The 21,062-nt window shown below is 57.7% G+C and overlaps 1 protein-coding gene across 6 annotated transcripts in view; it reads left to right on the top strand.

Annotated features, from left to right (window-relative positions):
- Positions 1 to 2,544: 2,544 nt before the first annotated feature.
- Positions 2,545 to 21,062, top strand: part of CSNK1G2 (casein kinase 1 gamma 2) — a 29,962-nt gene continuing 11,444 nt past the window's right edge. The window contains exons 1-2 of one of the 6 annotated variants that reach the window (XM_077121270.1): positions 15,420 to 15,617; positions 15,925 to 16,089. The gene's annotated coding sequence lies outside the window, so the exon portion shown is untranslated. Of the gene's footprint in view, positions 2,625 to 15,419; positions 15,618 to 15,924; positions 16,090 to 16,165; positions 16,188 to 21,062 lie in introns of those variants that run through there. The other 5 variants (XM_077121271.1, XM_077121269.1, XR_013159568.1 and 2 more) reach the window with 5 other exon arrangements.

Raw genomic sequence — 21,062 nt, 5'->3', positions numbered from 1 at the left:
ACTTAAAGTTGTCCTATTTTATCTTGCTTCAACCCTATTGCAAGTAGGGCTTTCTGTTGAGGTTGCTTCAGTTAAAGTGTGGCCCATCTCATTCAGGATGGGTCTTAATTGTATTACTGGTGTCATTTATAAGTAGAATGAAAAAAGAGAGAAATCCATGGGCAGAAAGAAATTGAAGATCAACAGACCTCAGAAAAGCATGGAAAGGCTGGACAGAGGAGCCTAGGACCAATAGGACAGCCCTGGAATGCCACAGTCTTTGGGAAGAAAGCATTGTCCTGATGATGCCCCAGTTTGGACCTTCTCCTAGCCTCAAAACTGTGAGCCAATAAATTCCCATTGTTTATGCCAGTCCATTGCACATGTGCTGGTCTGAAGCTGTTATGTACCCCAGAAAAGCTAAGTCCTTTTTCCTGATCTAATCTTGTGGGACAGCCATGTTTCTTTTAATCCTGATTCAATATTGTGGGATGGAAACTTTGGATTGTTTCTATAGAGATATGACACACCCAGATGTGGGTGGGACCTTTTCGTTAGATGGAGATGTGATTCCACCGGTTAGTGTGGTCTTGATTAATTTACTGGAGGGCTTTAAAAGAGGTAACATTTTGGAGAGAGCTCAGAAGTGAGAGAGCCAGCAGGAGACTCAGACATTTGAAGATACAGAAAGAAAATGCCGCCAGGGAAGCTGTTTGAAACCAGAAGCCAAAGATCCCAGCAGATGCCAGCCACGTGCCTTCCCAGCGACAGAGGTGTTCCGGATTCATCGGCCTTTCTTGAGTCAAGGTATCTTTCCCTTGATGCCTTAGTTGGGACATTTTTAGAACTTAGAACCTTAGAACTATAAACTTGTAACATAATAAATTCCCTTTTTAAGAGCTGCTCCATTTCTGGTATATCGCATTTCCGGCAGCTTTAAGAAACTAATACAGCAACTAAAACAAAGTCTCATACCTCCAGCTGGCATAACTGGGCCCTGCCCTGTTGCTGCTGAAGGAGACTGATGTTAAGCAGATGTGCTTCTGCATGGTCAGAATCAGGAAGGAGAGGAGCATGCTACTGTGAGAAAGGATAACAGGAGACCTGGCTTGGGCTTCCTCCAATAGGTGACATTTAAAGTGAGAGGTGAGGAAGGAGGAGGACTGGGGAAGCACCGGCTGCCTCTGCTGCTTTGCTGTGGAACAAAACTATGTCCTGCATATCCAAGGGCTTGCTTTGCCCTTTTCAAACTGCCATTCAGCCTCCCATTTTAATGCTTGCAACCCCATCTGGCTGTAATGGGAGATGTGCTGTCTTCCTCCATATATTCTGGCCTCTAGCTTTTAGCCCTTGGGGTTCTGTGACTAGCCAACCAAAGGTGTGTCCATTCCCCAGGGATTCCTGTTTATTCATTTGTTTATTGTCCTGCTCCTCTGTCCCCGGGACTAGAGCACTCCCCAAGGGTCAAGCTCACTGTTCTGTCTCAGAACCCCGAAGGCGCTTCCTAAACAGTCGAACTGATGTGTCTCCTCCAACTCTAAAGATGCCCCAGTTCGGCTGTGAGCGGGGTGTGTGGAGAGCACTTCTCCAGCCCTCACACCCTGACAGCGGAGGAACAAGCACTTTGCAGATTACACTTATTGAGCTACAGCTGTGTGCCAGGCCCTATCCTTGGCACGGGAGGCCCAGCAGTACTCTTGGCCCGAACGTCGTGGGTCCGCTACAGGCCTTTGTCACTGGCCGCGCCAGGACCCTCCCCTTGGCTCCACGTCATCTTCTACTCCTGAACAGCCTACCTACCACGCTTTGCCAGGGGCGCCACATTCCAGAACGGCACTCCCCTCGGGCCGGGAGACCCAGATGGCAAACACCCTCCCCCAACTCCATCATCGGAAAGTCCTGGCCCCTTCGTGGGAGAAAGCCTTCTGTTTCCGGCTCCGGGCGCCCACGGGCCACCCCACGCGAGACCACGCCCGGCGGTGACGTCAGGTGGCGAGACCGTGACGCCACAGAAGCCGCGGCTGGGTGGCGCCGGGGTGACTAGCCACGCGTCGCCATAGCAACGGAGGGGCGGGGTCGGTAAAGCCCCGCCCACGCGAGGGTGGACGCCGCGCGTCCCTGCCCTCAACCGCGAGCGTCTCCGCGGTCCTGAGCGTTTAGGGGCCTCGCGGACAGGGCCCAGTCGACCCCGGAGCGCCGCAAAGCGCGGCGCGTGTCGTGCGGCGCCACTAGACGTCGCAAAGCAGTCGGCGGGCCGGCGCGACCCCGCCCTGCGATAGGACGTAGCGGCCTCGGCCCCGTGGACGGCGCCTGCGCACTGGGCCCCGCTGACGGCGCCTGCGCATCGGACCCCGCACGGCCGCCGCCCCCCGCTGGCCGACGCTGGCGGCGTAAACGCGCGGGCCCCTGTGGCGGCGGCGGCGCTGCGGACGCGGTGCAGGAGCCCGGGCGCGGGCGGCGGGGACGGCGGCCCCCGCCCCGAACATGCGGAGGCTCGTTTGGGCGGCGGCGCGGGAGCGGGGGCCCGAGAGGGCGCCGGAGCCGGAGCACGAGCGGGGCCCGGAGCGGGGGCCGCGCCTCTGAGGCGAGCCCGGGCCAAGGAGCCCGGCGGGCCGCGGGGCCACGGCCGCGACGGAGGCCGACAGGTAAGGGCGCGCACGCCCCCGCCTCGGCACCCCCGGGCTGCCACCCTCGGCGCCCGCCGTTCGGGGCTCCCACGCACCAGGCCCCGCGGACCCCACACTCCTCACCCAGCTCCCTGTCCCCTGTTCTCTGTCCTGAGGTTCCACTCTCACTCCCCGCCCCCTTCCCCCTTCCCTGAGGACCCCACATTTCCTCACCCAGCCTTCTGCTCTCTGCCCTGAGGATCCCACACTCCTCACTCAGCTCTGCACACCCCACACTCGTCACCCAGCTCTCTGCTCTCTGCCCTTAGGACCCCCGTACTCCTCACCCAGCCCTGCAGACCCCCAAACCCCTCACTCTGCCCCCTGCACTGAAGACCCCCATTGTCCTCGCTCAGCCCGCTGCTCTCTGCCTTGTGGGCCCCACAATCCTCACCTAGCTCTGTGAACCCCCACACTCTTCACCAAGCTCCTTGGCCCTTGCCCTCTGTCCTCAGGACCCCCATTTGTCATCCAGTACCCCAGGCCCCAGCCCTGCAGACCATCCCTGTCCCCAGCTCCGTGGGCCCCCACCTTCCTCATCCAGCCCTGCGGACCCCCCACTCCAGGCCCTGTCCCCTAACCCCCGTTCAGCCCACACTCCAGACGGGAATGAGGGGCTCTGATGTGGGTGGACCTGTTGCGGGGTGCCGCTCAGGAACTGCCCGCCCGCGCCCTCCCCCTTCCGCCCTGGCCACCGGCTTTGTTTTCCGGAAACACTCCATCTGGGAGGAGGGTGGAGTGTCTGGACGAACCGGCCGCGCGCACCAATCCCCACCGTGCTGGGGGCCAGGGCCAGCGATTCCTCCCAGCCCTCTCGCACCCCAACTTTTTCTTGGGGAAGACTCACTTTTGGGGTCAGGAGCCCCAAAGGAAGCCAAGAACCTGGGAGAACTCGTGGTTGCCCCAGTAGGTTTGAGGGCAGCTCGCCCTCCCAACAGCCTTGTTCACAGAGTGTGGGGATAGGGGGTGTCGTCCTTTTCACCCCAGTCTCCCCACAACGGGTCCCAGACTGGTGTGGTGTCTGGGTGTATGGCCCATTGGCCGGAGCTCTGGCTCCCCAGTGCCCTCTGTCCCCGCCCCCAGGTGAGCCAGGAAGGGCCTCGATGTGGGTTCTGGGACCCGTGGGTGTGAGCCACGGGGGAGGGACAAGGGTTTCAGTCACCGGGAAGGGCCCAGCTGTGGCTGCCGAACCCACTCAGTTCCCAGGGGTGGGTATAGGGGGTGTGGGCGGCTGCAGTGGGGGCTGGAGCAGGGCTGTCCCCAGGCAGCAGGCAGCCCCCCAGGCTCCTGGCTGCTGGGAGAGGAAGCGATGGGGAAGCATAAGTCGCAAGTCCAGAGGGGCCGCTGGGGTCACCGCATGTGTCTCCACTAGAATACGCCTGGAGATGCGAAGGGTGGAGGAACTGTCCTGAGCACACGCCTCTGGGGCCAGGGCCTTGTTTTCCAGAACCCTCCGGTGACGTTTGTAGTTGTGGCACAAAACCAGAAAGGCTGCTCTGGGGCGAGCTGAGAAGGGGTGTGGGGAGGGAGACCCCCAGTTCCACCCCATCCCCCGTGGCAGGTGAAGCTCCCCTGTGCATCATCCCCATTTGCCTCGTGCTGTCCTGGTCGCACTGCATGCAGCACAGGCCTGTCCCTCCACCTTGTAAAGTGAGGTCCTAGCCAGTTCAGTGTCTTCTGCTTTCTCTGAAGAAAGTTAGGGGAAGGGCTTCATAACTGCTGGTGTCAGGTGTGTGTGGGTCCAATGCTGCTGCTCCTTTGGAACTTTTCACACAGAGATTTCTTTGAATTACTGCTCTGGCTTTTGTGTTACTTTCTTCTTTTTAATTATATAGCCTTACGTCTGAGTTGCAGAAGAAAGTAGGTGAGGTGTTTTCAGTTGAAAGTCTCCTTGTGTGCTTGTCCCAGGCTTTGGGGAAGCTGGCGAGCAAGCTGTTAATTAAGGAAGCAAGACCGCCTTGCAGTGTCGCAGACAGACGTGGGTCCCTGTGTCTGTGTCTCCCTGTCGGGGGAGGGGGACATGTGCAAACCTCAGGTGGGCTGCGGTCACTGGGCAGAGGCTGTTCCACGAGGATAGTTGACTGTAAGTCTCCTCATGGCGTTATGTCCAGTTACGTCCTGTTGTACGTCTTGGTTGCATGGAGTGGCCCCTCGTCAACGTGGGGTTTGAGCCCCTTACTGGGCGGGAATGATCTTTGTGTCCTACTCTGGGCCCTTAAAGCCCCCCGAGATGAGCTGGGCAAGGCCTGTCCTTGCTAGGTGCTCACTGGCCAATGAGGCCTGGCCCCAGGCGGGGCAGTGGCCAGAAAGCAGTAAGGAGGGAGCAGGAGGGGGATGTGGGGACCAGCTGTTGGGGCTGTGTTCTGGCACTGTGAGGTCAGGAGGTTGTTAAGCTTGTTGCCTCTTTTTCCACCTTAGGGGAGACGGTGCAGTGCCCAGAAGAGGTCCCTGGCCCCAGTGACACCAGTGGTGGTTGTGCGGGGCAGGAGGGCATAGTCCTGCCACCATGTCTGGTTATCACTTCCGTCTGTCTATGGGCCTGGCCCAAGACACCTGCCTATGCACGATTTCACCCCAAAATTGCAGAAAAGGGCATGAGGCATTGGTAACCACTTGGGGCTCCTGGGGATAGAGCTGCCACCTCATTTGAGAGGGGCGCATCTGGCCCTGGCCACCTCCCTGGACTGTTCCCCATGGCCAGCACTTGGGCCTGGGGAGGCCCTGAAGTGCTGGCCCTACCCCTGGCTCACTTCTGCCCATCTGCTCATCTTAAGTGGGGACCCCTGACCTTCTGCCTGTCTTGGTTTCTCACCTGCTCCTCCTGGGAGGGGCGAGAGCATGTTGTAACCCCCATCCCCTTTCCTCTGACCTCCGTTCCCACTCATTGCACTTGTCCCCAGCCGAGTGACCCACGCTTGACAGAGCAAAGGCACAGGTCAGCATGATTTGAGGCCTCTACGTCACTTCTGGTAAGGTAGAGCCACAGCTACTGACCCACAGGTGTCACCATCTGTCCCTGGCCTCGTCCCTGCCCCCACACTGACTGATAGAGCTGAGTCCTTGTCACCTAACAGGGCTGTGATCCAAAGACTGGGCTCACTTGAATAATTCAGGCTCTGCCGGCACCTTGTCTTCTTTGTGGTGTCACCTCAGCTGCCATGCTCCTTCAGGGTCTGCAAGTCCTCAGGCTGCCCTAGTGCTTCTGAACGAGTCTTTGAGGCTCATCTGTGCCCTGTGCTTCTGGGGAAATGGGCTCTCTGGGCACAACGACAGTGGGCATGTGACTGCTGAAGGGAGCTCTCTGAGGGCAGCGGAGGATAGGGAGAATGCTGGTTGGGGGCAGCCTGTTCCTCGGGACCATGCCAGGCTCTTTGGGGGTGTGGGGCTCCCCTTGGAATGAGTGTCTGCCACCAGGGAGGGCGTGGAATCATTGCTGGGTGGCAAGGGTATGGACGAGACTCATCTCTTCCTTGCTCAGAAGCCAGGAGTGTTGCTGCCACTCACAAGGCCAGGCCACACATCCTCAACCCAGCATTCAGGGTTCTTCCACGTTCTTCATGTGGCCCCCAGGGGCCCCTCAGCCCTGTTCCTGGGCCTACTCCCTTGTCCCTCCCCATGTCTGCTTGTTTACAAGGGTGGCTCAGGGCCTGTCTCCTCAAAGCCTTCTCCCATTGTGGGCCCCTCTCCCCGATGCCTTCTCCCATTCCGAGCCCTCCTACTTTATGTGTCTCTTCTTGCTTCTGGGACCACCAGCTCAGGGGCTCAGTGGTATCCCCATGCTGAGCTCGGATATGGGTTTAGGTCACATCATGTCAAAATATAAAAGTTTGTATTCTCATAATTCTTTTCAACAGGTATAAAGAGTTAACTATCTAGCATACCTGACCTGTGATACAAAGTTTCCTTTAAGGCTTATTTACTGAGGTGTCAAAAGCAGGAATTGATATGAAGGAGCAGTGTCCCTTGCAGGAAGGGGACACCGTGCCTGGGAGCAGAGTTGCCAGAATGGCATGGCAGGGGGTGAAGGCCTGAGACCCTGCGTCAGGACTCTGTGGAGCTGAGCTCTGGGCCCCAGCTGGTGACTCCCTCCTGGAACCTCCGAGCTGGCTGAACCCTCCACTGCCCAGTGGCTTCCACCCTGAAAAGCAGTTCTCAAACAGGGTGTTTTTTGAGAGTCACAGACTACCAGGAGTACCACATTCACAACATTCACTGGGTCCATCCCACAGGAGCATCACAAGGGTTTTCTCCCTTCCAGGGAGGGGGTGGGGCTGGTTACAGGGCGGGTGTGGGGCTGGGTCTGGGGGACCAGGTCAGGTGTGGGGGACAGGGTGCAAGGCTGGTTTGGGGCTGGAGGCTATAGTGAGAGGACTAGGTGTTGGGGTGCTGGGTACAGGGGCCAGTGGGGCTGGGGGGGGGCTGGTGTGGGGCAGGGGGCTGAGTGCTGGGGGCCGGGCACAGGGGACCAGGTGTGGGGCTGGGCAGGTGGGTGTGGGGCAGGGGGCCGGTCAGGTATCTGGTGCTATCTGGGCCCTTCCAGGTTATACTGTATTAGAAGAGGGTCCTGGGATCATCAGTCGATGTGTTATTTATCGTGTTGTGTGATTTTAGTTGGACATGGGATTCCCTTTAGAGACTTCAGAAAATCCCTCTTCGAGGTGACCCAGCTCTCCTTGGAGTCTCCGCTGTGCCCCGCAGGAGCGATGCCGATGTGTAGCGACATGCATGGGGCTTTCCACATGGACCCTTGCCAGCTCCCCCTTCCATGGCCTCTTCCCAGTGGGCCGCACCCTCACAGGTGCTTCTGCTCGCACAGACCACCAGGCTCTGCCCGGGTGGGTGTCCCTCGCTAGGTGGGCACCCAAAGCAGACTTTGGAGACAGTGACTATGATGGGTGCTTGACTCTGTTCTGAGACCGTCGGCCCCTGGGAGGGCTCTGGGAGTGGTAGCTTGAGGGTAGTGTGCCCTGCAGGTGTGGGGTGGGACAGCCTCCTGGGGGAGGGTAAGCAGAGGGTCTGGGGTTTGGAGATGGCTTGGGGGTCTCTCGAGGCTTCCCAACAGGGAGCAAGTGCCCTGTAGGTTTTAGTTTTCTAACCCGAGCACCTCAAGGCAGTCCCTAAGTTTTCGTGGTGTGAAAGGCTAGGGGACTCCGAAGGGATGTGAGTGGCCACAGTGAAGGGGATCCTCCTTCCCTTGTTTGCTGAAGTTGTCTTGGGTGGACCTCTCTGGGCCTGCGTGGCTGTTGTCTGAGGGAGACTTTGTGCAGGACCAGCTGTGTGTGGGGGCCATATGCAGAGGCCTGGGGGTCACCGTGGGGCTGCCCGCGCCCCTGCCCGTGGGTGCTGAACTCTTGCCGCCCCTTCCAGGCCTCCACAGGATGCCACACACTCCTCTGTGGGCTGCTGGGGGGTCTGTCTCGTGGTCAGGCTAAAATGTGGCTGCCCTGAAGGTCTGGCTGTGTGGGAGCCTTGACGTCTGCCATCCTTGCCAGCCCGGGCCTCATTAGCACCCTTCCTTCTTCTCTATTCCTGCTCCCACCATCCCCACCCTCAAGCAGGTCCCCACTTGCCTCACCTCAGCAAGCGGCTTCCTGCCCTCACCTTCCCCTGGGTCAGCAGGTGGGGGTCGGGATCCCCTCATGCCCCAGAGCCCCGTTTGTCTCTGCTCCCCCATTTCTCTGCTCCCTATGTCTCTACCCCCTTGTGTCTATGCCCCTGTCTCTGCCCCTCAGTATTTCTTCCCCCTTCTTTGCCCCCCTGTGTCTCTGCTCCTCTGTATCTCTGCCCTCCACGTCTCTGTCCCCTTGTGTCTCTGCCCACTCCCACCCCCCATGTCTGCCCTGCTGTGCCTGCCCTTTGGCTGGCCCTGCCCCACTGTCTCCGTGGACTTTAGTCCTGGGCACACAGACCTCTTCCTGGCCCGGTTACTGCACGGTCACCCTGGCCCCGGTTCATCGGCTTACCCTGGCTGTCCAGCCGAGGGACAGAGTGGATGGGTGCCTTTTAGGATGGACGGGTGCCTGGCCCCACCTCTGGGCAGGTCAGTCTCCAGGCCCCAAGCCCAGGTAGTGCGTTACCCTTTGCCTCCTCCCCACCCCCAACAGCCACTTCTTGTTGGCTCTGTGATGGGGCCCCTAGACCCCTGTTGCCTGCCAGCCTCCTCTTGGCCCAGGGCTCATGTGGGAACACTCCATGCTTGCCACCTCTAGCAGCTCTGACGGCTCCCCGCTGCAGAGGTGGACACGGCCAGCATGTTGGCCCGGCGCCCTGACGGCCCTCAGGGCGCTGTGGGCTCTTATGCATCACACTTCTGGGTGACCACTGGGCCCCTGGCCGAGCTCCTTGTCCTGCGTGTGCTCCATTGTATCTGCATCCCGCTGGGGGCCTGCGGGGCTGGTTGAACAGTTGTGGTGGGTGTGGGGACTGCTGTGGTGTGAACAAAATCCCAGCTCCCAATCTTCTTGGGCAGTCCTTCTCAGCGAGGGTCCCTCGTCTCTGCCCTCAAAGGCACTGCTGGGCCTCCTGTGGCAGGGGGGAGGTTCCTCCTCAGGGTCTTGTAGCCAGTGAGTGGCAGAGCTGGGACTGGGTCCAGGCCCGTGACTTCAGGAGCCTAGATGCGTTTGGAGCTCGAAACACCCAGACTGTGTCCCCGTCTGTCCACTTTGGTGCTCCTGGGATTGGGGAGCAACACCCATGGGAAGCAGCGCTCACTCATGCTCTGTTGCCTTTTGTCTCGTGGTTGTTCCGCTCAGTGCTGAGGCTGGAGGGGTGGGGAGTGCCTCCTGGCAGCATTTGACCCTAGATGCGGTAGAAGTGTCTGCGCCGTGCCCGGGGTACAGTGGAGTTGGAAACTGAAGGTGAAACCCGGCCTCTTCCTTGGTAGCCAGGAGCCTCTGGCAAGTTGCTTTTTTAAAAACAGCTTTATGGAGATGCAGCACTCATACCATACAGCTCACCCATTTAATAAAGCCCACCATTTGGTGGTTTTATTACTGTCACAAAGTTGTACAACCATCACTGCTACCTGTTCCAGAACATTTTCATCACCCCAGAAGAAACCCCACACCGTTAGCCCTCCCATTCCGGCCTTTCCACTCTGAACCCCCAGCCGCTGGCCACTACTAACCTGCTTCCTGTCTGAGTTTGCCTGTCCTGGGCATTTCCTGGAAACAGAGTCACATAATGGGTAGCCATCTGTGTCTGGTTTCTTTCACGGAGTGTTATGTTTTTGTGGTTCATTCATTTTGTAGGAGGGGACAGAACTTCATTCCTTTCTATGGCGGATAATAGTCTGTCATCTGGATGGACCCCCTGCTGTCTCTTCGTTCATCAGTGGGTGGATGTTTGAGCTGCTTCCTCCTGACGCGGCTCTCCTGTGTTACCCTGCTGCGAACGTCTGTTTTACATGTGTTTGTGTGGACCTGTTTTCCTTTTGGATAGATGCCTGGGAGTGGAATTACTGTGTCTGGTGGCAGCACCATTTAATGTGAGGAATCCCATCACTCCAAGCCTTTTACAGTAACTTGGGTGTTTCTTAGCTCCTTTGACCCTCAGGGTCCTCTTCTGCAAATTGAGGGTGGCAGGTCTGTAGGCACATGGGTTAGAAGCAGCATCTGGGTATAAGGCCTAGTGAGAGTTCCCTAAACAGACCTGGTTTGAGGCTGCAGCACCTCCATATGTCAGTGAATGTGGTGGGGCGGTGGGGAGCCTGTCTGCATGGGCCTGTCCTTTCTGGAGGTGGACTGAGGAGTGGTACCATGAGGAGCCTTCTGGCGAGACCAGAGTGGATTGGGCTGAACCACGACAGGGGCGCTGGTACTGCTTACCATAGTCTGCCTCCACGCAGCTTGTTAAGGGCCTGCACTCTTGTAGCCTTCTTCTGCCCCAAGGAGGTTTGGTTGAGCAGGAAGGAAATGGAGACCTGAGCTGGCATTTGCCATCCCGGTTTTCTTGAAGCACTCCTTCCCAGGAATTCCAACCTCCATTTGTCAGCTTTTTCTCTCCTTCCTGATGTTACTTGGGTGGATCTGAGCAGGGATTCCTGGCTTCTTAGCTTTGCTGCTGTCAACACTCAGGGCCAGATCTGGGTCGTTCTTTGGGGTGGGAGCATCCTGGGTACTACAGGGTGTTGAGCGGCCTCCTTAGGCTCCACTCACTCAATGCCCCAGTAGTGACAACTAGAAATGTCCCCAGACACTGCCCCATGATGCTGCCAGGGGGGCTGGGGAGCAAAAAGATTGTGGCTAGAACCCATGTGCCACAGAGCTCACTGGCTGCAGCATCTTGAGCTGGGGCTGCAGGGGCTTCCTGGTCCTGGGTGGTTAATGTTTGGGCATCTGCGGCCAAGGGCCTGGGGGTCAGTAAGCTTAGCCCTGCCCTTGAGGAGCTGCAGTCCTGCATGGGGCTGCCGAAAGAAGGAAATGGGGTGGGGCAGGGCGGGACAGTCATAAGAGGGGAGACCGTCCTTTTCCTCCAGGCACCCTCCCCTCTGAGATAGCAGGATGGGGATGGGGGGTGGGGGGTGCCTGGAGGAGACACAGTGTGCGAGGCCATAGGGCTGCTGGCTCACGTTTTCACTTGAGTGTTTTACCCCAGGGGCCCCCAAGACGCTGCATGCAGCAGGCACAGCAAGGGTTTGTCCTGGGAGCTGCCCACCAGCAGCCTCCTGGCTCTGTCACCCCCCCGGGTTTGGAGACCAGGGCTCCTGGCTCCTTGGGTTGCTCCCAGCAGGTCTCTAGGGTGGGAAGGGGTGGGGCGCTGATGGGCATAAGCCGCCCTGGCCCTGCACCTTGTTGGCAGAGCCAAGAGCACCGGGTTTGGTTCTCTTCCCTGCTTTCCACCTGGTGTGCACGGGCCCAGCCTGGCAAGTCCACTACCGACCTTCTGCTGGGGGTGGCTTCCACCACTCAGCAATTCCCAAATGCCACGTGGGGTCTCACCTAGGCGGCTTCCAACAGGCCGATGATGCCCAGGCACAGGTCCAGCTGCTACAGGAAGTCTGCTGTGTGCCCTGGGCCGCGTGCAGTTCCCATTTCTCCCTAGCCTAGGTGTGTGCAGGGCCCGGAAAGTGCTGGGGCAATTTGGTGCGCTTGGCCGGGAGGAAGGCTTCCGGATGCCTTCGGTGGAGTTCAGGACGCCTGGTAGAGTGTGAGCTTCAGACAGACAACAGGGATGTTAGTGGGAGGACCCCTGTGCAGATTTGGGTCGTTCTTAGACTAGGGTGTTCTAGCTGTTTGTCTGGTGTTCATGGCTCACTAGGCAGCCACCAGCTGGCGGGATGGATGGGGTTGGACCCTGGGTTCAGGGACAGGGAGTTATCAGGAATAGGTTCCCAGGCCTTGGTTCTGCTGCCTGCACCCAAATCTCTGGGTAGGGTTAGAACCTGTATTTTGAGGTGTCTTCCTGACCCTGGGGGAGGGGAACTGCTCAGGAAGGTGGTCTTTCTGCTGAGGAATCCCTGTGGCTAGGGGAACTCCTCAGGGTGAGGGGAGCTCCCAGGTCTTTCCCAGCTCTCACAAGTTGCCAAAGCTGCCTGGGCTGAGGACATGATGGGGCAGCCTCCCCCCCACCCACCTAAACAGGTGCTGCATGGGTTGGGCCAACTCTCTACCCATCATTCCAGGCCTGGTCTAGACCCCTCCCACCATGTGTGCCCCTGCAGCCCCTGCTCAGTCCCTCCTGGCCAGCCTCCCCCTCTCTGTGGTCTGCTCAGACTGGCCCCAGCCACTGATCACACCCGTGAACACATGCGGCTTAGCCTCTTCCCCACTGGCCTTGGGGCTCTGTTCTGAGATGCTTTTTTGAGTTATAATTCATGCCATACAACTCACTTTCTTAAAAATTAAAGCTCACACAACATAGCATACTTGGATGAGTTTAGTGTGCTCAGGTGCACAGTCATCACCTCCAGTTCCATTGGGGGCTGGGGTAGTGCCCTAGAGTGCAAGGGGTGCTGGAGTGGCTTCATTCCTCCAGGGGCTGGGGCATCCCTCCTCACCCTGGTGGTTTGGGTGGGCCTGGGGTGTCAAGTGGAGGCTAGCACTACTGGCTGGAATGTTCTGGATCTGCGCTGTCCAGAGCGGTCTGTACCAGCCCCCAGAGCTCCTGTGAAGAGCACATATGGCTGGTGAGGCCAAAGGATTGAATGCCCTGTTTTACACATTAGTCACTTAAATTGGTGGCCCCAGGTTGGGCATCGCAGGGCCGGACAGACCAGTGAGGAGAGCAGAGAAACAGGCAGCCCAGGAGCTCACATGGGGTGGGGGGATTGTGCTCCATTTCATTTCATCTTATTTCTTAGGTGAGTCATATAACAGAGTCATTATAAAGTGAATGACAGCTCACTGGCATTTAGGACGTTCACAGTGTTGTGCAGCGACCATCTTTTATCAAATTCCAAAGCATTTTTGTGACCCCCCCCAAGAGAAAATCCTGTCCCCACTAGCAGCCTTCCCTGACCCCCCACCCCCAGCCCAGCACCCACCAGTACTTCCTGTGTTCTGTCTGTGGATTTGCCTGTTCTGTGTGTCTTTGGCTTTACACCGGGCATGGCTCCAAGGTACCTCCACATCATGGCTGGGTCAGAGTTTCCTTCCCACTCATGGCTGGATAGCACTCCCTGTGCGTGTGGCTCTCCTTTCTTGATCTGTCCATCAATTTACTCAGGCTGCTTCCACCCTTTGGTGGCTGAATCACGCTGCCAGCGCTGGTGCACAAGTCCCCGTTGGTGCCCCAGCTTTTAGTGTCTTGGGTCATGTTCCCAGGCCTGGGAATGCTTTAGCTTTTCAGGTGAGAGGTGGCATGGCATGTAGAAGGCAGGTGGGAAAAGAGGGAAACCTTGCAGAGTGGGCTCAGGGTACACAGGGGAGTTGGGCCCTGGAAAGTGAGGGTGGGGGGCCCAGAGCCCTGAGCAGGCCCAGGCCTGGCCTCCAGTTGGCAGGCGCTTGTGGGGTGTGGACATGGTGGGCATTTCCGAGGCTCCGGATGAGCTTCTCCAGAGCCGGTGTGTGGTTTTGTTTGTGGAGATTTTTCTTTCAGAGGTTCTCAGTTTTTTAAAAAATAGGAGTGTAGTTTTTAACTGGATTTGAAACCATCAGTCACAAATTCAAGCTTTATTATTTTGGGGGCGGGGGCTGAGTTTCTCAGTCTTTTCTTTCTGGCTTCCAGGTTTGGAGCCACAATTATACCATCTACACATACCCACCCCAGTATGCAGACTTTACTTTCTTACTGTGCCTCCTTATAAAGTTTTTATTTTTCTTGCCATCTTGTTTTGTTCTTTGACTTTATTAAAAACATTTTTTCAAACTTACCAACTCTTGTAACTTCACCTTGACTCACCAGTTGTTGACGTTTTGCCACAGTTATCCACTTCTGTGCATGTGTACGCACATATGCAGATACACACCCGTGCAGGTATGCACGTGCAGACGCATACAGCCATTTTGCTGACCAGTTTGTGAGCATGGCCAAGACGCTCCCTTGTCCCTAGACACTGTAGCCTCTCCTAAGAACAGGGATGTTCTCTTACGTACAGGAGGCTGAAGACTGCGCACACCGTCTGCCCCCCGAAGGTTTGCCCATGTGTAGGCACTGCTTGTCCCCTGCCATCTCCTTCATCTCCAGGCTCAGCCTGTTTCCTGGTTTCAGGGCTCAGCTTGTCCTGGGCAAGTGGACAGGGCCATGCCGTAGCAAACACCCCCACCCCGCTCAGCTCCCCTCCAGGCTACGACTCAGATGTTCCTCCCACCCTTGCTGTTATCCGAAGTCCCTCCCAGGTGCTACAGACGTTGCGCCTTCCTCACAGGGCACCCGATGACCTTTGCCATGCTTCCCCTCCTCTATGAGTAAGTGCGGTGCCCCTCTGTCCCCTTAGCACAGGAGTGTGGCTGCCCCACACTCCTGTCCGCTGCCTGGCCTGCACTCTCCTTTGCACCTGATCCTGCTGCTGTGCCCTGCAGGATGGCAAAGCCCTTGCAGTGTGCAGCCCCGTTTTTGGAGCCTGCGCCCTCTTGAGGAGGTTCATGAGCGCCCTCTGGGCAGAGGTTCTGAGTCCCTGTCAGGAGGCCCTCGGGCTGCTTGTCCCTGTGCCCCCGAGGCCAACGCAGGTCCCTTGCGTAGGGGCCACGCCCTGCCCTGAGTATCACCCGTGCACTCAGCATGTCCCCTCCACCTACTCCCCTGTGAAAGGGAGCTCGTGCTCTCCTCTTCTTGATACTCTTGGCGTGGAATCTTTTTGGTGTCACTGTAGATCCTTCTGTTTTTAATTCTGTGTATCATCGTCTCCCCCTGTCATTGTCCGTGTGGGTGTCCTCCTCTCCCGCTTGGCTGTTGGAGTCTGTCTGGCCAACTGCTTTGTTCCTTTTGGGCTCCCCCTGCCGGTCAGCTTAGAAGAGTGTCTGGTCCTGGGGTTAGCTGTGCCTCCAGGGCCCGAGTCCTCCTGAGGGATTCAGGGGCCACAGTTGGGGCACCCGTTACTCCGAGGTCGGAGTCCCTCCTGGTTGGGGGTGCAGAGATGTTTCCTGGAGCAGGGTTGAGCTCTGGGAGGCAGTGCCTGGCATGGGTCTCATGAGCCTCGGTGGGCCAGCCCAGGGATACACATGTCCTTGGTCCCCACTTCTCAGGGGAGCCTCAGGGTAGGATTGGCCTTTGCTGCTGAGACAGGCCACTTGGTTTGACCTGAGTCCAGTGCATCTGAGGTGGTGTTCCAAAAGGACTCACCTCTGGCTGAGAGCCAGGCCCTGCTAGGATCTGCAGGGGATAGGGGAAGATCCGTCTTGGTCCTTTGGGGAGCCCACCGAGTCCCTGCCTGCCAGGACTTGCCCAGCTCTGCTCTGGGAGCGGCTGCAGTGATGTCAGCGCAGGAACTGTGACATCACTCAGTGGAGGTTTCAGGGAGAAGGGAGTTCCTGGGACCCATCAGGGGAGCTGCTGGACCTGACAAGATGGAGGAGCCCCAAAAGAACATGGCAGGTAGCTCGCCCCCGTGGGGCTGGTGGGGGCCTGGTCCTCAACCAGAGGCCATCTCTGCACAAAGCTGGTTCCACGTAAACTTCTGGGCAGAGTGGCCAGTTGTCCATGGTGTTCGGGGATCAGTGCTTGCCTGGGGACCCCCCTGGGGATAGCAAGTGTGGTGAGGCTGTTTTAGAGGCGGGTCCTGCCAGGATGCATCTCCCTCAAAGGGTAGTGCCTGGGGACCAATGTACCCCGACTCCACCCGAGGCCCTGGGCCTTATGTGGCCCCCTCCTGTGCTCTGAGACAGTTCTTCTCCCCCCACAGAGCCTCTAGTTCCCAGCGTCGGGATTATTATTCCCACTGAGGTGTGGCAGCCAGGACCTGCAGGGGCTCGGAGCCGGTGTTCAGGAAGGCTCTGCTTACCTGATGGGCTGCAGGCTGCGGCGTCACACCCTTCTGTTTGCCTCTGACCCTGTCCTGGGGGTGAAGGTACTACTTTGTCCCTTTTGTCTCCAGTCCAGTGCGGGGCTCACTCTCACCATCTCTTTTGAGGCTCCAGTGTGCTTGTGCGAAGCAGTCCAGGAAAGGTGACTCACTTCTGTGTTGCTGGTCATCCACAGTTCCGGCCAGTGGCCTCCCTGGGACGTGGGACTCTATCCGGCCATCTGTCCTGTCAGGCTGCACACATGGGGTGCAGGGGTTCATGGTGTAGGAATCAGCCACTTTCCACGAGTGCAGCCAGGGCCCTGCTGTGAGCCAAATGAGTTTGGGACAGGCAGTGGCATCCAGACTTGGGTCTGGGGGCCTTGAGACCAAGGGTTGAGGTGGTTCCTTGGGACCGAGGGAGGCTGATGGGCCTCTTTGTGATTGCTGCAGTAGGTGTTGCCTTCTCGTGCCTTGCCCTGCTTAAGTCTTGCGCGAACCTGTGTCCTGTGTGGCCATGGCCTCAGCACAGCGGAGTCCATGTGGGTGGGGTTTGTGGGCACAGCTCTGCTCCAGCCTAGGTAGCCAAGCCAGGCGCTCCCTTTCCTGGCCCTGCAGCTGAGCCTATGTGCTGCTGGCTGGCTGCACCCCAACCCTGAGCCCAGGCTCTGTTTCCGCATCACAGGGCCAGTGGAAAGATGAGTTGTAGTCAGTGCCATCCTTATCAGGGCACCTTGAGCTATGGATGCGGCATTCAGAGAAGGTGCCATTGAGAACATTGACAGGTGTCGTTCCAGGGCTGGAGCAAGGGTAACATGTGAGGGGACCGTGGAGGTCATCTCCCCCGGTGCTTGCTCGAGGGGCCAGTAGGGGTGTAGCAGCACCCTGCCTCTGGCGCCCAAGGCTGCACGCGTGATCTGGGCTCGTGCTCCCTCGTCCACACTTGCCAATCCAGAGCCACTGCCAATGGGCTATGCTTGATGAGGAAGGCCCCCTGTGCTCCAGGTTGAAGGGGAGCTGACAGCACCTCCCAGCTGGAGTTGGAGGCAGTGATTCAGAAGCAGGGGTGGTCACAAGCCGGACGGGAGGCCCTTGAGGTGGGTTGGAGTGATTTCCCAGAATCTGGGGTCAGGAACAGAACTTCAGAGGAATACTTAGGCCTCTGGGGATTCACCCCTTTCTATGGCTTTGGGGCATTTGCTAAGACGGCAGGGGTGGTCCTGCTCTGGGACTGCATGAGAAGCCAGCATGTGTTGTGCCTCCTGCTCCAGGCTGGCTAATTGCCTGCAGCAGAGTCAGCAGGGGCCAGGGTGTTCCCGAAGGGGGAGGCACTGCCTACAGGGGAGGACCTGCCTGTAAGCACCAGCTGTGCAGCCCAGAACTCCGCAGGGAGGGCGTGGCCCACTCCACTGCCCAGTCAACTCCTGGTGGCTCGGAGTTCGTCCTTCCGATGTGGAGTTCTTTCAGGAGTTGGCAGTGGGTGGTTCTTGGAAAAGAGGAGCAGGGCAGGACCCCAGAAGACATATAGCCCTACACAGGGCATTTAAGATGCTTCCCTAATTTAAAAACAAACTGGTGAAAGTGGCAGCGAGGTATACCCAGGGCCAGTGAGGCAACTCAGCGTTTGGGCCTGGGAACAAATAGCGGCTGTGAACACCTCGCCTCCTGCAGAGTGAGATACAGACTCGGGTGAGCAGCAGTGCGAGAAAGAGGAGCCGCCCTCACCTTATATGTTTTGAAAAGCTGACAACCGACAGGAGGTAACACGATTAGTTTATTTCTGTAAGCACAGAGTGCTTCCCTGTTGTGGACAGGTTGTTGACATTCACCTGGAAGGTGTACCAGGAGGAGGACCCATCCTCATGTACCTTGGTAGTGGCAAGAACAGGGGCCAAGGGGGCCAACTGGAATGTTCGGGCCTGTGGGAGCGAGTACATAAAGGGCCTGGCCAGGTGGGCGATAGTAAGGGCTAGGAAATCAACCCCTGCCTCCCACCAGGTCAACTCCCACATCAGAACGAAGCTGGGAGGGCAGATCGGAAATACCTATCTCTAGCGACGGGCCCAACACTGGTAGAGCAGAACCTCCCGTGAGGCCTGTTCCATACTGAGTGGGCAGCACCAGCAGAGCTGTCAGGCAAGAGAGAGGAACAGAAGGTATCTGGGTGGGAAAAGAAGATGCCAGACTGTCCCTATTCACAGGTGATGCCATCCTCCATGCAGAAAGCCCCAAAGAACCCACCAGAAAACTAGCCGAGCTGAGAAACCAATTCACCGGAGTTGTGGGGTCCATCTTTGGGGAAGACGCCTGTGGCAGAAAGAACTGCATGGCCTTTAGAGAGTAGGGGTGGTGTGTGTGTGAGTGTGCAGGTCTGTACGTGGGCACATGTAGGCATGTGTCTGTGCATGTGTGGGGCCGGCAGCTGTGCCCTGGTGCCCCGTGGCTGTGGCCTTCAGGGTGGGGACCACACCAGACAATGGGTGCAGAGGCCTGGAGACCATGTGGCCTCTTGTCCTGGAGGCTCCCCTCGTCCTGGCAGTCACTAGTCCCAGAGGCCCCCCCTGGGTTCTGCAGACCCCACTTGTCCCAGAGGCGTCCCTTGTCTTGAAGACCCCCCTTGTTCTAGAGGTCCCCTTCTTGTTCTAGAACCCCTCCCCTTGTTCTAGAGGCACCCCCCCTGTTCTAGAGCCCCTCCCCCTTGTTCTGGAGGTCCCCCTCACATTGGAGGTGCCGTTTTTTAGCTGCTGTCTAGGTCTGTGTGGCTTCCTCTCAGTAGGGCCTGGCAGAGGCCCGGGGAGAAGGTGAGAGAGTGGTGGGGCACTGGGCAGCATCTCTTGAGGTTGGGCCCCACCCTGAGCTGCTGCAGCTGCCATCCTGCATGGGCAGACCAGGGAGTCTCCTGGCCCCAAGAAGGAGCAGGAGTGTGGGCAGGACACATTCTCAGCTCTTGGGTATGCGGGTGTCCCATGCGTGGCTGTGCAACCCCTGCTCTGATTCACACAGGGGCCCGCTGCCCTGGTCTTTTGGAACCCAGCTCGACCGGGATCACGCCGATGATGGGTTACTGCTTGCAGCTGGTGTCCATGGTGCCCTACATTTAGGGTTCTTTTCCCCATCACCCCTCCAGCCCTGGTCCCACACCTGTGCAGAGATTAGCGGGAGAGTGATTTTTACTTAAGCAGTTGGCTTTTTGCATGAAGAGATACTTCTGCTACCGCCGGGGAGGCAGGACCCAGATCGGTCACATTGGGCTCTTCTTACCCTGGAACAACACGGAGAGTTAGTATTTCTAGAAATCCGACAGCCACTAAGTGGGCCTGAGATGGTAAAAGGGCGTTATCTTTTCTACTTGGCCACTTGCTCTGACAGGTGCTTCTGGGCGTTTCCTGTGTTGGGCACGCTGCCAGGTGCTGAGGCCCAGCCTCTGTCTGATGGAGAAAACATGGGTTTAAAAATAGTCCAGAGTCATCAGGGAAATGCAAATCAAAACCACAGCAAGGCACCACTGCCTACTTGGCTGGCCAGAGCCACAGAGACGGCTTTCACAAGCTGTGAAGACGTCAGAGCCTTGTCCATGCTGGGCGGGATGGTGGCCACTGGGGCAGTCGCCTGGGAGTTCCTCATAAGATTAAACATGGACTTTCCCCATGGCGCTCAGTTCTACTCCTTGGAATTCACCAAGAGAGTTGAAAACATATCCACACAAAAATCTGTACATACGTGTTCAGGAAGCCACCTGAGTGTCCGTCAGCTGACGAGAGGATAGACAGAATAGTTCTGTCCAGACAGTGGAGAGTTACTTGGTCATGGAAAGAAGTGAGGTGCCGATACCGGTTATGTGCTGAGAAACCTTGAAAACATGGCATCTGAAAATGCCAGTAAGGGAGCCATACCCAAAATACCACATGTTCAGTGATTCCGTTGAAATGAGGTATCCCAAAGAGGGAAATACAAGACAGGAATCAAATTCATCATTCCCAGGGGCTGGGGAAAGGTGATTGAGGAAAGAGGGGCACAGGAACTTTGTGGGGCTGTGAGAATGTCCTGGAACCAAGTGATAGCTGCACAGCTCCGTGAGAGGATGAAACGCCATCTAATGTGACCATTGTGGGAGGCATGTTGTCACATCAGAATGGAAATCAGAGGATATCAAGGGCCTGTTAAGGGTGGTGTCTCTGCCCTCCACATGTGCCTGCTTTTCTTCCAGGATGTTTTGGCTGCTGGGCTGGGGCGCCTGGGAAGGCTGCTCCAGCCGGAGGCCCCAGGAGGCTGCTCTAGCTGCAGGCGTCTTCTCCAGACACAACCTCCAGGGCCTTCCCAGAGGCTTTTCTCCAGCGTCTGCAGCATACTTGGCAGAAAGCCCGGAGATGCCTGTTGCACATGCCCCCGACTGCCACATGCACCACCAGGCTGCCTTCCCCCTGACCATAGTGGGGTCGCCCCCCCATAGCCCACACAGTCTGGGCTCTCACAGTTCCACCAACATAGCTGTTTCCTGCAGATCACATGCAGGGCATATTTGAAGCACTTGGGCATCCTGGTTGCTGCCCCTGTCCCCAAAGTTCATGCAGTGACCAGTGCATGGCATGACAAGCACCTTGGGGTCTTCTGCCCTGCCTGACATGTGCCAGTGGGCCCAGAACTGCCACCCACTAAGGGACAGTGGCTGTCTTCTGGCTGGGGGTGCCTGCAGGATAAAAGCAGCCTCCATGCATGCCTTAGCTGTGAGCAGAGAGCTGGGTCCTGCCATGGGAATGTTGGCCCTGTTTGTTCCAGGTCTTGGCGGTGCCTTGCTGGGAGTTGGAGAGCTGAGAGAGCTCTGCCATTCCCTTCTCTCACCCTTGACCTTCCCACCCTCTCTGTTCTTCCATTCTTCTCAGTCTTTCCAGCTCATGCCACCTCCCATCTCCACTCCCCGGTCACACACACACTGACTCTGCCGTCCCCCGACCAGGCTCCTCTCTCACACCCATCTTTCTTTTTAATGGGGGTTTTTCTCCCAGAGCCAGGTTTCCTGGTCAGCACCTTCAGCCAGCTGC

Source organism: Tamandua tetradactyla, chromosome 11 (assembly GCF_023851605.1).
Source record: "Tamandua tetradactyla isolate mTamTet1 chromosome 11, mTamTet1.pri, whole genome shotgun sequence".
Lineage (NCBI taxonomy): Eukaryota > Metazoa > Chordata > Mammalia > Pilosa > Myrmecophagidae > Tamandua > Tamandua tetradactyla.
This window is presented reverse-complemented; position numbering and strand designations above follow the sequence as displayed.